Source organism: Lygodium microphyllum, chromosome 22 (assembly GCF_053477565.2).
Source record: "Lygodium microphyllum isolate KBCC chromosome 22, Lygodium_microphyllum_v1.1.10, whole genome shotgun sequence".
NCBI classification, from domain to species: domain Eukaryota; kingdom Viridiplantae; phylum Streptophyta; class Polypodiopsida; order Schizaeales; family Lygodiaceae; genus Lygodium; species Lygodium microphyllum.
The window spans coordinates 52445871-52459057 of NC_141156.1; the positions used below are offsets into that span (position 1 = coordinate 52445871).

The following is a 13187-nucleotide window of genomic DNA, read 5'->3' on the forward strand; positions in this document are numbered from 1 at the left end:
AGAAAAGAAACTTGCACTGAACACAAGGAACAAATGCTGAATACAGAAGGAGGATTGATTAGTCCTTGCACACAACACACAACGTCAATGAGGGGACCAGATCAGGCTGATCATGATAGTAGCACTGAAGACGGAGGAAGATGATAGAGTCGGAGTGTGCACTTGCCAAGGAAGGAGGGAAGATGATAATTTGACTGATTGCCAAGTGGGAAATGGCTATAAATAGCCAAAAATCTTAAAAATTGGTTGGCTTGAAATTTGGGGCCAAAAATATGTCCAACCAGCATTTAATGCTGGTAAAAATGCGAGAAGTGCATAGAAAAATCCCAGAAAGGGTGGACAATATCCGGCAGGTAAGGTAGATTAAAGAATGTAGAAACAACCCTAGGAAATGCACATAAAATCCCTACTGGAGGAGAAAATGCACAGAAATGCAATAAATTGAGTGCTCTAGAATGATCTACCTGCTCCGTCAAAACAAGTGATAGACAGGTCAGAGCTCCTAAAGTCCTCGTCTTAGACCGAGGCTCATAGGCAAGATATGGCAAGGCACGACAAACATGACCACTAACACCCCCTCTCAAATCCTAGATGTGGTGGAAGGCCAAGGGAGAAACGGATCCTGGGGTGGCAAGAGGAACGCCGATGTCAATAAAGTCCGTCCATAAAGATTGTCAATGAAGATCTCCTTGTGATCTTGGGAAGCCCCATCTAAAACAATAGGGGCTAGAAAATCCACAGCTGCATCACTGAGATTGTTCCCCTCTGAAAGGGATGGGGGGTACAAGGGAACCACTCGAGGAGAGGGTGGGGAATGGGAAGGAACATGTGGAAAAGAGGGTGTACAAGTGGGAATGGATGTAGCAATAGACAATTGCCTTGGAGAACCCTGTATAAGAGAAGGGGAATGGAGCTTGTAAAGCCTGCTCTCTTGCCAACCTGTCGCGATAACAGCCCGTGTAGAAGAATCCTCAATACAAATGGCATGCTCGGTGAAGACAACCCAGGTACCAAGCCTTATAAGGCCATAAACTAAGAGGAGTGGAAAGCCCAAGTCCAGAACATAAAGAGCTTGTGAAAGGGAGCTCGACATGCGGTCGGGAAATAAAGGCAAAGTGACAATACCACAAATAGACCACGAAGCAATGTCACCAACAGTGACCGAACCCTCAGAAGGGCATAGATCTTGCAACAAATCACCTTGGGAGTCATATGATTAGAAGCTCCACTATCAATCAGCCAAGGCCTCTCAGAAGATGAGGCAACCATTGAAGAAGGCTCCTCTAAGTCAACAATATGAAAGTTCAAGGAACACTGACTCATGGGTAACCGCCAGAGTAGAGGTAGAAGGCTCGGATGTTTTAGCTCCATTCTTTACTCTTGGATGAAGGTGAGAGTACTTATTCTAACATTTCTCCTTTGGATGTGTCTCGTCCCCACAATATGGGCATTTAGGCTTCTTCGAGTCGAAGTCGGAACATGAAGAACTCTCCTATCTTTTAGCCTGTGACTTCCCTTTCTTTTGCATCCCCTCTCTTGAACCTACAGCAAAAGCTTTGGTGGAGGTGGATCCACCGGCTACCTCTTTGGTGCACTCGTCATGTTCCAAAACAAGCGGGGTAAGCTTCTCCCGTTAAAGCTTCTCACGTGTCCTCGATGTAAGAAGGCTGGTGTAGAAGACATCAAACTGGGGAAATGGCAGCTGAGTCAAAAGAATCATGGCCATATCCTTTGAAGAGATTAGCTTGCCAAGGGATGCAAGCTCATTTCTCATGTCCTTCAACCTGTTGATATGATCCTTCATGGAAGAAAAATCATCGACGATGAGCATTCATAATTTCTTCTCGAGAATAGTCGGATGGGCAAATGCCTTCTGATGGTACAAAGAAGCAATCTTTGTCCACACTTCCACTGATTTCCGCAACTTGGGAATATGCACTAGGACATAATCTTGTAAGCTCATAAAGAGGAAAGATTGAGCTCTTGAGTTGAACCGATCCCATAAGGCCTCCATTGGACAAGGAATAGGGTGGGTAACAATCTCCCAAAGATCGAAGGTATCAAGGATACATTCCACCTTACAAGACCAAAGCGAGTAGTTGGAACCATCAAGCTGGTCTTCTTTGGGCAAAGAAGGGAGTACGGGCACTTGTATAGAGGGCACCATGGAAGGCATATGAAGGCCAACAAAATGAGCAGTTTGTAAAACATGGAGAGAATGGGGAGAAGAGGGATCTCGTACAAACGGGCTAGGTGACCTCTGGTCATTGCATGAACTAGCACGAATATCTCTCTGTCTCTCAAAGGAAGGAACACATACCTCATCCTCTAAGTTAAGAAAGAACTGAAGGTAAGACATCTTCATATATATCTGCAAAACACCCACAAAATTTTGCGTTTGGCTATGGACAGCCCCAAGATAGGAGGTCTCGGATATAGGATATAGAGATCTCGAAGTAGAAGGTCTGCCTGAGGGAAAAAATATCGTCAAATGCTCACGAAGGATGCAGAAGCACCAAAATGCTGATGTGAATGCTGTCGCTTGTTCTAGTCGCCTGGCCAACAGATAGTCATCTCCACCTAGTAGGCTCTAGATGGTGAAGCTTGAGCACTAGATGCAGTCGCCAGCTACTAGGAGCTTGCGTTTTCAGCAAACGCAGATGTGGATGGCCTCACGAACTTTGTGTTGCTCTCAGATACCATAGTTTGATACCATGTGAGAGTGCGCAATGGAAGAAGGAACTCAAACATAGAGGAAGAGAGAGACAATTTGCAAGAGAATTAGAAAAGAAATCTACATTGAACAAGGAACACATGCTGAATACAGGAGGACTGATCAGTCCTTGCATGCAGCCCACAATGTCAGTGAGGGCATCAAATCAGGCTGATCATGATGGTAGCACCGAAGGCGCAGGAAGATGATGGAGTCGGAGTGTGCACTTGCCAAGGGAGGAGGGAAGATGATAATCTGACTGATTGCCAAGTGGAAAATGGCTATAAATAACCAAAAATCCTAAAAAAGTGGCCAAACTGAAATTTGAGGCCAAAAATATGCCCGACCAGCATTTAATGCTGGTAAAAATGCCACAAATGCTCAGAAAAGTCCTGGAAAGGGTGGACAATGTCTGGCAGGTGAGGCAAGCTAAAGATTGCAGAAATTGCTCTGGGAAATGCACATGAAATCCCTATTGGAGGAGACAATGCATTGAAATGCAATAAACTGAGTGCTCTGGAATGAGCTACGTCCTCCGTCAAAACAAGTGATAGATAGGTCAGAGCTCCTAAAGTCCTTGTTTGACTCAGAGTGAGGCTCATAGGCAGGGCATGACTGGTAATAGTTGGTTCATTGGAAGGTTGGCGAATTGTTGGTAGAGGCGGTTGGAGTTGAGCGGCGTAGTGTTGTTGGCATGCAGGTAGACAAGGTAGCAAAAGTAACATCGGGCTGGCGGACTAGTGGTGGGCAGAACAAAATGGCGGGCACAACTTGGTGGATTTGGTGGCACTTCCTCCACACACAAAGCCGGTGGCAGTAAGAGCACTTGGCTTTGATTCCAAATGTTGGGTTTGACTAGTTGTGGAGGAGAGAGAAACAAGAGAGTGAGAGTAGACAGTATGAGTTGAAAACGATAGATTGTACTTGTTGAACGAAAAGTGTGAGAAGATATTTTGAGGAAGGGGTGCCACTATTTGTGTGACGAATGTCCAAGCAAGACCTTGCATTTGATGTAGCAAAGCATGTGGGTCTCTTTAGTACATGATCGGGGCATGGTTATTGACGGAGAGCTATGTGGGATTAATATCAATTAGAGAATTCTAGGATAGGCTTGATGGGTTATTTCTTCAACAAAGAAAGAGGAGATAGATTTGGGCTTTAGAGAGGTAGGCCTTGCCTTAGGTAGATGATTGGATTGTAGATGCATATTTTAATGGGATAGAGTCTTCCGAGGTAACAAGCAAGCAACTTGGAAAGATTTAATCTTTGATACTTCAGGTTAAGATCCTTGGTTCACAGTTGGATTGGTCAATTTGTAGGTTCCCTATTGTTTATATGAGAGAGAGAGAGAGAGAGAGAGAGAGAGAGAGAGAGAGAGAGAGCAAATGGGTGTAGCACAATTGGTTAAGTTAAATGTATGGTGACCAAATGGTTTTGAGTTTAATTCTTGCATTTGTATGGTCATTTAGTACAAGAATAAAAAAACAGCAGGTGATAGTGAATCAATGATAGTAAAAGCATAAGCCCAAGAAGCTTTGAATCTCATGAGCATTCTGCAAATGAGGTCATATATATATAGCATCAACTTTTGCAGGATCCATGAGAGCAATATAAATACAAGGCAATTGATCATGAGAGCAATATAAATACAAGGCAATCGTAATTGTGCATGATTGACATACATGTGATGTAGAATCACTTGTGAAGATGATTCTTGGAGCAGACTTACTTTTCATGCTCTCAAGTTGTGGAGATACTATTTACTTAAAAACAAGTTCTCTCTAGTCATTGACCACAAAAGTATCAAATGAAACCCGGGTCAATGAGTTGATAAAACAAGTGGTTTACCATTACAATATCCACTTGATTATGCGAGAGAGAGAGAGAGAGAGAGAGAGAGAGAGAGAGAGAGAGAGAGAGAGGTCTATTAATGTCATTTGGAGGCCAAAGTTGATCTATAGAATAAATCAGATAGTGCATTACATTCCACTTTGGGTATCATTGCCATATAAACGAATATTAAAAGCAAAAGAAATAAACTTTGAGCTCTTATGACTCCTAAGAGCTTTAATTGCTACTTTTGGGTAGGTGGGGTGTGGAAATCCTTGATAATTGCTTTTTCTCCTTAATATATTACCCATTTTCCATTCTTTCTTGGTTCTCTAACTTTGGCTAGTACTGTAAGTTGGTTTTTGGGTTGGAGTGGTGTCAGCTCAATTACAATTCACATTTCTCCCCTGTAGGGACTTGGTTTGTTTCATCATTGCTACCTTCTTTGTCATGCCCATGTACATAATGTCATGGGGATGTGAAATTTTAAGATGCTTTAATAATTCCAATAAAATTTGATGAAGTTATAATCATGTGTAAGGTTGTTTAGCACATGTCATGTACAAGGTAGTTATTTCATGGCAACAGGCCAAGGACCCTAAGGATGCAAAGGGTGCCAAAGGTAAAATGGCTTTAGATTTGGGCCTAGACTAATTTATTGGCTACTAATGTGAATGGTGAACTGCTTAGGGATACTTGGAAGACAAATTGGCCTAAGCAGCCAATTCAATTATTGGTTGGTGAAATTAAAAATTTGAGCTCTAGAATAATTAATAAATTAATTCTCAAAATTAATATTCTAAAAAAATAATTTAATAAGCTAGATAATGTAAAAAAAAGAGATTAGAAGATTGCCACTTGGCAAAACTTGCCCATGCAAGTGGAAAAAACGTTTTTAGGGGCTGGTGAAAGTCTATTTTAGCCATTGTGAGAGAGAAGAAGGCTGTTAGAGAGCAAGGAGAGGCTGTTGATGAGATTTACAGCCACCAAGGATCAATCCTATAGCATGTGGCAACAGTTTGGAGCCCTCCAAGAGCAGGTGATAGTAGTCCAAGGTCCTTTTGGTGCATATGCTAGCATATAGGATGGGATAGCAGACTCTTTGGTGAAGCTTTCATGGCTATTTGAGTAGGGCAATAGTAGTTTTTTAGCATTTCTTGTGATGAAACTCTGAAATTTCTCTCTCTATAGGATTGTCTTTCATGGCTGTTTGAGCAGGGCAATAGTAGTTTTTCAACATTTCTCGTGATGAAACTCTAAAATTTCTCTCTCTACAGTATTGTCTCTCATCCCCCAAGCCATCTTTGAAGTTATCTCAACATTTTCCAATAGTTTGAGCCATTAGAGAAAGAGATTTCAGTCAATCTCTGTTGTAAACCCTAAATTACATCAGAAATTAGGGTTTTGACAGTCGCCTCGGGATGCATGCTCAAGATTAAGGGCCTAGGACTTGAATTCCAGCAGTTGAAATTGAGGAATTTCAAGGGGATTCAAGGGGTTAGCCAGCTAGTATTAGATTTGGGATTGAATTTGTTTTTCAAGGAGTAGGGTGAAGGCCAATCCTCAAGCAAACTAAGGAGAGTTCATGACATAATATGCCAGTCAATACCAAAGTCAAGAATTCCTTATCTTTGACCATGCATTTATCATTATCAAATGTGACTTGCAATCCACACTCTACTAAAGAAGAAATGGATAACAAATTCTTCTTTATCCTTGGCACATGTAATGCATCTTGTAAACAGAGACTAGAGCCATTAATGGCTTTCAAGACAATCTCTCCAGCACCTCTAACAGGATAAGATGCTTTGTTGGCACATTGCACTGATTTGCCAGTAAGAGTTGTAACAATAGAGGTAAATAAATCCTTACGAGATATAATATGCTTAGAAGCATCACTGTCAAAAAACCAAGTGCTAGCATTCTCTGCAGAGTTAAATGCTTTATCTACCCAAGAAGAATCATAATTGTAAGTGTAAAAATAATAGTCACAGCCAAGAAAAACGACGCGAGCTTTGTAGTAGTAGCAGTAAAAGGTGCGTTAGAAACAGACATCCCAAACTTCTCTTTGGCAATGTGTTTCTTACATTCTGTGATGTAGTGACTTGGCTTTTTACAATAACACTTGCCCTTCTTAGCTTGCGTGCGCCCTTGCTTGTTTTTCTATGCTATGCATAAACTTCTAGAACTCTATGGAGCATTCCTAGATTGATTGCCCTTGCCCTTGTGTCTTGCTATAAAAGCTTGTTCAGAGGCTACAACATCCACCCCATTGTTTTTCCTTGTTTGCTATTTTTCCATTAGCAAACTAACTAGTTAAAGAAAGATAAGTGGCTGCGATAAGTGGCTGCGGGTAAATTCTCATTGTGAGATTCAAGGTGTGTGAAAGGCCAAATGAGAAGGTGGCAAGGAATTCAAAGTAGTAAAGATCATTTGTGTATCAGAATAATACTCATCTAGATTTGTCAACTGCTCACGCAAGTACTGAATTTTGTTAAGATGATCTTGCATAACAACACCTTCTTCTATCTTCACATTTTCAAGCTTCTTTTTCAAGAAAGAAACGTGTGTCTCATTTTTTCCAGCAAACATTTACTCAAGTGTAAACCATTCTACTCGTGAAGAAGGAGCAAATTATATATGCGGGATTATGGACCGTTGAACTGCCAATGCAATTAGTGACAATGCTTGGGCATCTCGAGTATCCCAAGCTTTTTGTGCAATTGTTCTTTGGGGAAGTGGCTGAGTTGGAGCTGGCCACTGAGCACATCCTCCTTGGGGAGGAGTTGCAGGATCCACAACTCAAGGACGACGGACTTCATCACCACTAACATACTTTCAAAGATTTCTTCAAAACATGTGCCAATGTCTACCAAACATGTGAAAACCCCAAATTTTTTTATCCGAATTCCAAGGAATTTTTGTAATGTGTACCGAAAAAGTACTTTCATGAGTAGAAATGCACATTTTTTGCGAATGGCTCCTTGTAGCTCTGATTTCTCTATTAAAATAATAAAATATATGTGTCACCTAGATGTAAACCGAACTTTGGGAGTACGAACATGACTACCCAGACTGACAGACAGCGAGATGAGGGCTTGGCGGAGCTGCGCGGTAGCTGCTAGGTGGCGATAAAATTGGTGGGCACTAGCGGAACTTATCAAGCATTGGTGGTGTAGTTGCCAGGAGGCATAGACAGAACCATGGGGGTAGTGTTGCAGGCGGCGCATATTGGATCGGGGGTAACAATATTGAGGGTGGCGAGCTTGCTGGTGCAGGATTGGACATGGCGGGAGACAGTTGAGACGTTGCTAGATGGACAACTCTGGTGGGAGACCAGTAGCAGGGCGGTGGACTTGCTGGTTGGTTGGGAGGAGGTGGACCTGACAAAGAGCTTGGCAACCCTTGGTGCTCTGATACCAAATGTTGAAGACAAGGATGGTAGCTCCAAGCTCAGTACACAAAGTGAATAATAGAGAGAGAGTGAGAGTGTAGACACAGCTCGACACACGATTCAATTCGAGTGTTTAAGTGAAAGTACAAAGTACAATCCTTAGATCTTAGGGTCGTGTAAGTGCCTTAAGGTGCGGTCACATCCAAAAGTGTGCAAAGTGTGGTAAGTGATCGAATTGTGTAATATATATACACAAATAGAGAATAATGTGATTAGGGGAAAAAGTCTCTTACAAAGAGTTAAAAGTGCCCCAATGTCCTGTTGCGGATCATCGACACTCTTTGTGAGCATAGACATAATCCAACAAGGATGCAGTGGGTGCCAAAGGCAAAAGTTGTAATAAGTTATGCTTGACAAGTCATAGGTGGTACTCCATGTCAGATTTAGGCCTAGACCAGTTTATTGGCTACCAATGTCAATGGTGACATTAGAGACTAGCCATTGATTAATTAATTAATGCTAGTCTAAGGGTCAATAATTACTTAGGGATACTTGGAAGACAAATTGGCTTAGCCAATTTAATTATTGGTTAGCGAAATTAATTTTTTGAGTTCTGTAATAATTATTAAATTAATTTTTAGAAGTAATATTTTAAAAATTAATTTAATAAGCTGGATAATGCTGAAAAATGAGATTATAAGGCTGCCACTTGGCAAAACTTGCCCATGCAAGTGGAAAAAACGTTTTTAGGGGTTGGTGAAAGTCTATTTTAGCCATTGTGAGAGAGAAGAAGGCTGTTAGAGAGCAAGGAGAGTTTACTGATGTGATTTTAGTCATGAAGGATCAGTCTTACAGCATGTGATAGTAGTTTGGATCCCTCCAAGAGGAGGTGACAGCAGCCCAAGGTTTGGTGCAAATGATAGCATATAGGATGGGATAGTAATCTCTTTGGTGGTCCTAAGTTGTAAGTGACAGCTTTCATGGCTGTCTAAGTAGGACAATAGTAGTTTTTCAACATTTCTCTCACTACAGTATTTTGTCACATCCCCTAGCCACGTTTGAAGTTATCTCAGTATTTTTCGACAGTTTGAGCCATCAGAGGAAGAGTTTTCAGTCAATCTCTGTTGTAAACCCTAAGTTATAGCATAAATTAGGGTTTTGACTGCAGCAGCCCAAGGTCCTTTTGAAGCAGATGAGTATATAGGATGGGGTTGTAGTCTATCTGGTGATCCTAAGTTGTAGGTGATAGCTTTCATGGCTGTTTGAGTAGGGTAATAATAGTTTTTCAGCATTTCTCGTAAAATTCTCTCTCTACAGTATCGTGTCTCATCCCCAGCCATCTCTCAAGTTATCTCAGCATTTTCGAGCAGTTTGAGCTATCAGAGGAAGAGATTTCAGTCAATCTCTGTTGTAAACCCTAAGTTATAGCAGAAATTAGGGTTTTGACAGCCACCTCGGGATGCATGGTCAAGATTGAGGGCCTAGGACTTGAATTCCTACAGCTGAAATTGAGGAGTTTCAGGAAGATTCAAGAGATCAGGCTGAATTTGTCTTTCAAGGATCATGGTGAAGGCCAATCCCCGAGCAAACCATGGGGCGAACTAGTTTAGAGGCTTGCTGGTCAGTTTTGACAGCAAGAGGCACTTGGATTAGTGGAGGATTAGTGGAGGAGGTCAAAGAATCTGAGTTGTACTCCATCCATTTGCAATAAAAGTTATCAAAATACCACAAGGGGTACTCCATCCATTTGCAATAAAAGTTATCAAAATACCACAAGGGGCGCCAATTTTGGGGCCAATAGGGTGTCCAATGTCCAAGATTAAAGTGGTAAAGTGTGCATTTTCAGGTGATGTGAATTTTATGCTTGCTATAATTAGTGTTAAATCAAGTTATCTACCACCCTATTCGAGGAGAAAGGTTTGTTTCACATAATCTTTGCTAGTGTAGCTTTTGGGATAATGCTTATAGACTTCCACTAAAATGCACATTTTGAACTGTAACAAGTCCTAGGGGTGGGGGGAAGTGGGATAGATACCTATGGAAAGGGGTGGTGTGGTGGCAAGTGGCGATGTTGGATATCGATATGTGGCAATGGAAGGGAAGCAGACCTTGGTAGGTGGCTTGAGAGAGAGAGAGAGAGTGTGTGTGTGTGTTATATTAACATCCTGTGGAGGCCAAAATTGACCTAAAGGACAAAATCATCATATCAATCAATATTTGTGCACTACACTTTGGGTGCCAAAAAGGAATAATCAACTAGAAATTAAAGGAAAAGTAAAAGTAAGTTCTAACGACAACCTATCATTATAAATAATAAGACAGAGGTATAATGTGTCAAAAGGTCCACCTAAACGTTTTTAGATAGTCACTTATTGTTTGCCTTGGGTGTCTGAGACTTTGCAACGATGGCCCTATTCCATTTGTAGACCATCCATTTTCACTGTCTTCGGGCTTCATGTACTTTAGCCAAATCTTACTTCCTACTCTTGCATTAGGTGGGTGTGAACTCATTTGCCATCCATATCTTAGTTTCTTGTAAGGATCTAGTCTACTTCATTACTTCTAGTTTTTCTTGCATGGTTGTGTGTCTTAGAACCAAATGTTTTTCTTTGATCACAATTGAAGGATCCCCAATGTCAATGAAAGGGATGGCTCTATACACCATTATTTGTATGATTTCATGTTCCAGAATAGAAATATCTTCTCTTCATCTTCCAAGTCTTACCTTGTCCCATCTGTCCTTGAAGCCCTCTACCCTAATTTCCTTGGTGACCGAAGTTTCAAGCTGCCTTTCTTCAATTTGTGTTATGACTTCCTTTACTAGAATCTTTTCCTGTGGTTCAGATTGTTGTACCTGATGGATGGTCTTGTCTTCATATCTCTTATCTAGCTAATGTGCTTTTCCAATTCTTGAACTTTCTTCCTTGTACCATTCTGCTCCTCCTGTATTGTTTTGTTTTCTTGTTGCAGCTGTTGGACCATATCAAGTAGGTATTGCTCCCAAGGGGAAGGCCTTGTTGTTTCAATGATGGTAGGGCCAATACCTTAGGAAAGCTCGGTTTGGATGACATCTCTGCATGTAGATGGGGATGCAGATGGGACTGCAGGGCTGTTATTATTATGCTGTCCTGGCCATCTGAGGGACAGCTCCTTGCCCTTAGGTGGTAGGGACTACTTCATCCTAGCTGGTTTGTAACAAATGTCACCCGGGGCATAGCAGAACAGTGGCAGAGCTAAGAAGAGAAGCTGAGAAGATGGTGGTGGGACTGATCAGCAGGGGCGGGATAGGACGGGGCACACACAGAGAGAGAGAGAGAGAGAGAGAGAGAGAGAGAGTTATATTAACGTCTTCTAAAGACCAAAACTGGCCTATGAGACAAACTGTGATACAACTGATGAGGTCCAGCTATCCAAAATAAAAGTGCTGAATGAAAAGCTAAAAACTGGAAACTGAAAATACGGTGCTGTGAGTGTGATAAGTGTCGTGTATGTGTATGTGCGTATGTAGCTCTGGTACTCCAGATAATGGCTACAAAAGGGGAACAAATGTCGGTTGTGATAGGGGAACAACTGTCGGTTGTGATAAAGTGGTGCGATGTGTATATGTAACAGATGCAGGGAGATATACTATCCTGGGATGTAGTAGCAGTCGTCGAAGTCGCTAATAGCAGGTGATCCCTCCTGGATTTTTTGGCATATCAATGCGTCCTATATGGGCAAGTGGCTTTGTGATAGAGGACATCCCATCCTATCAGCCCATACCATCTATGTGTGGATGAGGCTACGAGCACACCCAGGGTCTAGATTGCAAGTTAGTGTTCTCACCTGATGATTTATAAGTGAATGCTTGAGTTCCTTTTTTTATAGGACTTCTTAAACACAGTAGCCTTTAGAGATGTTCACATAAGACCCTTAATTGCCCTAGAATGAGGGTGTGTTCCCATATACTACTTCAATGGTCAGCAGGTGGTCAATGGCCAATGCTATGGGCAATCTGCCAGACTCCAAGGTGTCCTAGGATGTAACATATTCAGTTTGCATTGCGAGGTTGGCATTATTTAGAGTGGCATTCTACCAAGCATTAGATAGAAGTTACTTAACTGAATCATGACCAAACTCTCTCTTGCAGGGAGGATATGTTGGCTAATCAGGTTCTGTCGATGATCATGTGGTATGTTGCCTCTAGTTGGGCTCTCTCCAGATCCTACATTTATCAGGTGCAGTGTCTGATTTAGAACTTCATCTGGTTAGGAGGAATTGGCAGCCCAGCTGGAGTGAAGGTTTGCTTGAGATGCTATCATATATGAAATATTTAAAGTTGGGCTTGGGAACATTGACTTGGATTGTTGGAGTAGAGCATCACTTGTCAAGCTCATTGTTATAGGCCTTCTTCTAGGTGAGGAGCCTTGGAAGAAGCATTTGCTTTGGCGATTGGAGGAGATTAGCCCAAAATTGGGCCCTTGGTGTTAAACATCAAATTGATCTTCCACGAGATCAGAGCTAAAGAGTTGGGGAGAGTTTTGAGGACAGGTTTGCAACAGCTATCAGCTATGATTAGAGCTTGGAGGTCTGTCTATTCTTGCTTATTTAGCAAGCCCTTGTGATTGTTGAACAGAGGACAAGGCAATCTCTTGTTGCAAACAACCAGGTCAGGGGACAGATTGGGTATACATCAGGGTAGAGAGCTAACCTCTCTTGTGGAAGATTTGCTTTGGATATTGAATATTTGGGGAACTGGATAGTGGTGCTTTTCTAGAAGCAACTTTTCTTGCACAAGCTGGACTTTCTTGACTAGTTCAGCATCTTTTTCTGGGGTAGTTCTTGTCTATGCAGGATTCCCTTGATTCTTCAAATACACCTGTTGAGCCCATTTTGACATTTTCTTGGTCCTTGTCTGTGTCAAAGCACAGTTTGAGGGTGTTTAGAGAGAGTGCTTTTTCAGCTTGTTCAGTTGTATAGTTCAAAGGCGAGCTTTTTTCCAGATTAGTTATGGGTTGTTTACAGTTCATAATTCACAAGTTTCAGCAAGTTAATGTTATCATTTTCCTGGCCACTAGTTGTTTATACAGAAGCGTGAACTTATAGGTCCCAGGAGGATTTATCTATTGCTTCATGGCTCACTGTTGTGGAATTGGGCATCTTCAGTTGTGAGCTGAGTCTGACCAAGATTTTGAGCCACTTTTTTAGCATAGGAACCTTTTCTAGGTAGTGGCCCTTGTATGCTTGGTTACCTCTGGGCATCTGGTCACC

At 41.8% G+C, this 13187-nt stretch overlaps 1 protein-coding gene across 2 annotated transcripts in view; it reads left to right on the forward strand.

Annotated features, from left to right (window-relative positions):
- LOC148017149 (uncharacterized) overlaps positions 1–13187 on the forward strand; it is a 72713-nt gene that overhangs the window by 12056 nt on the left and 47470 nt on the right. The window lies entirely within an intron of this gene.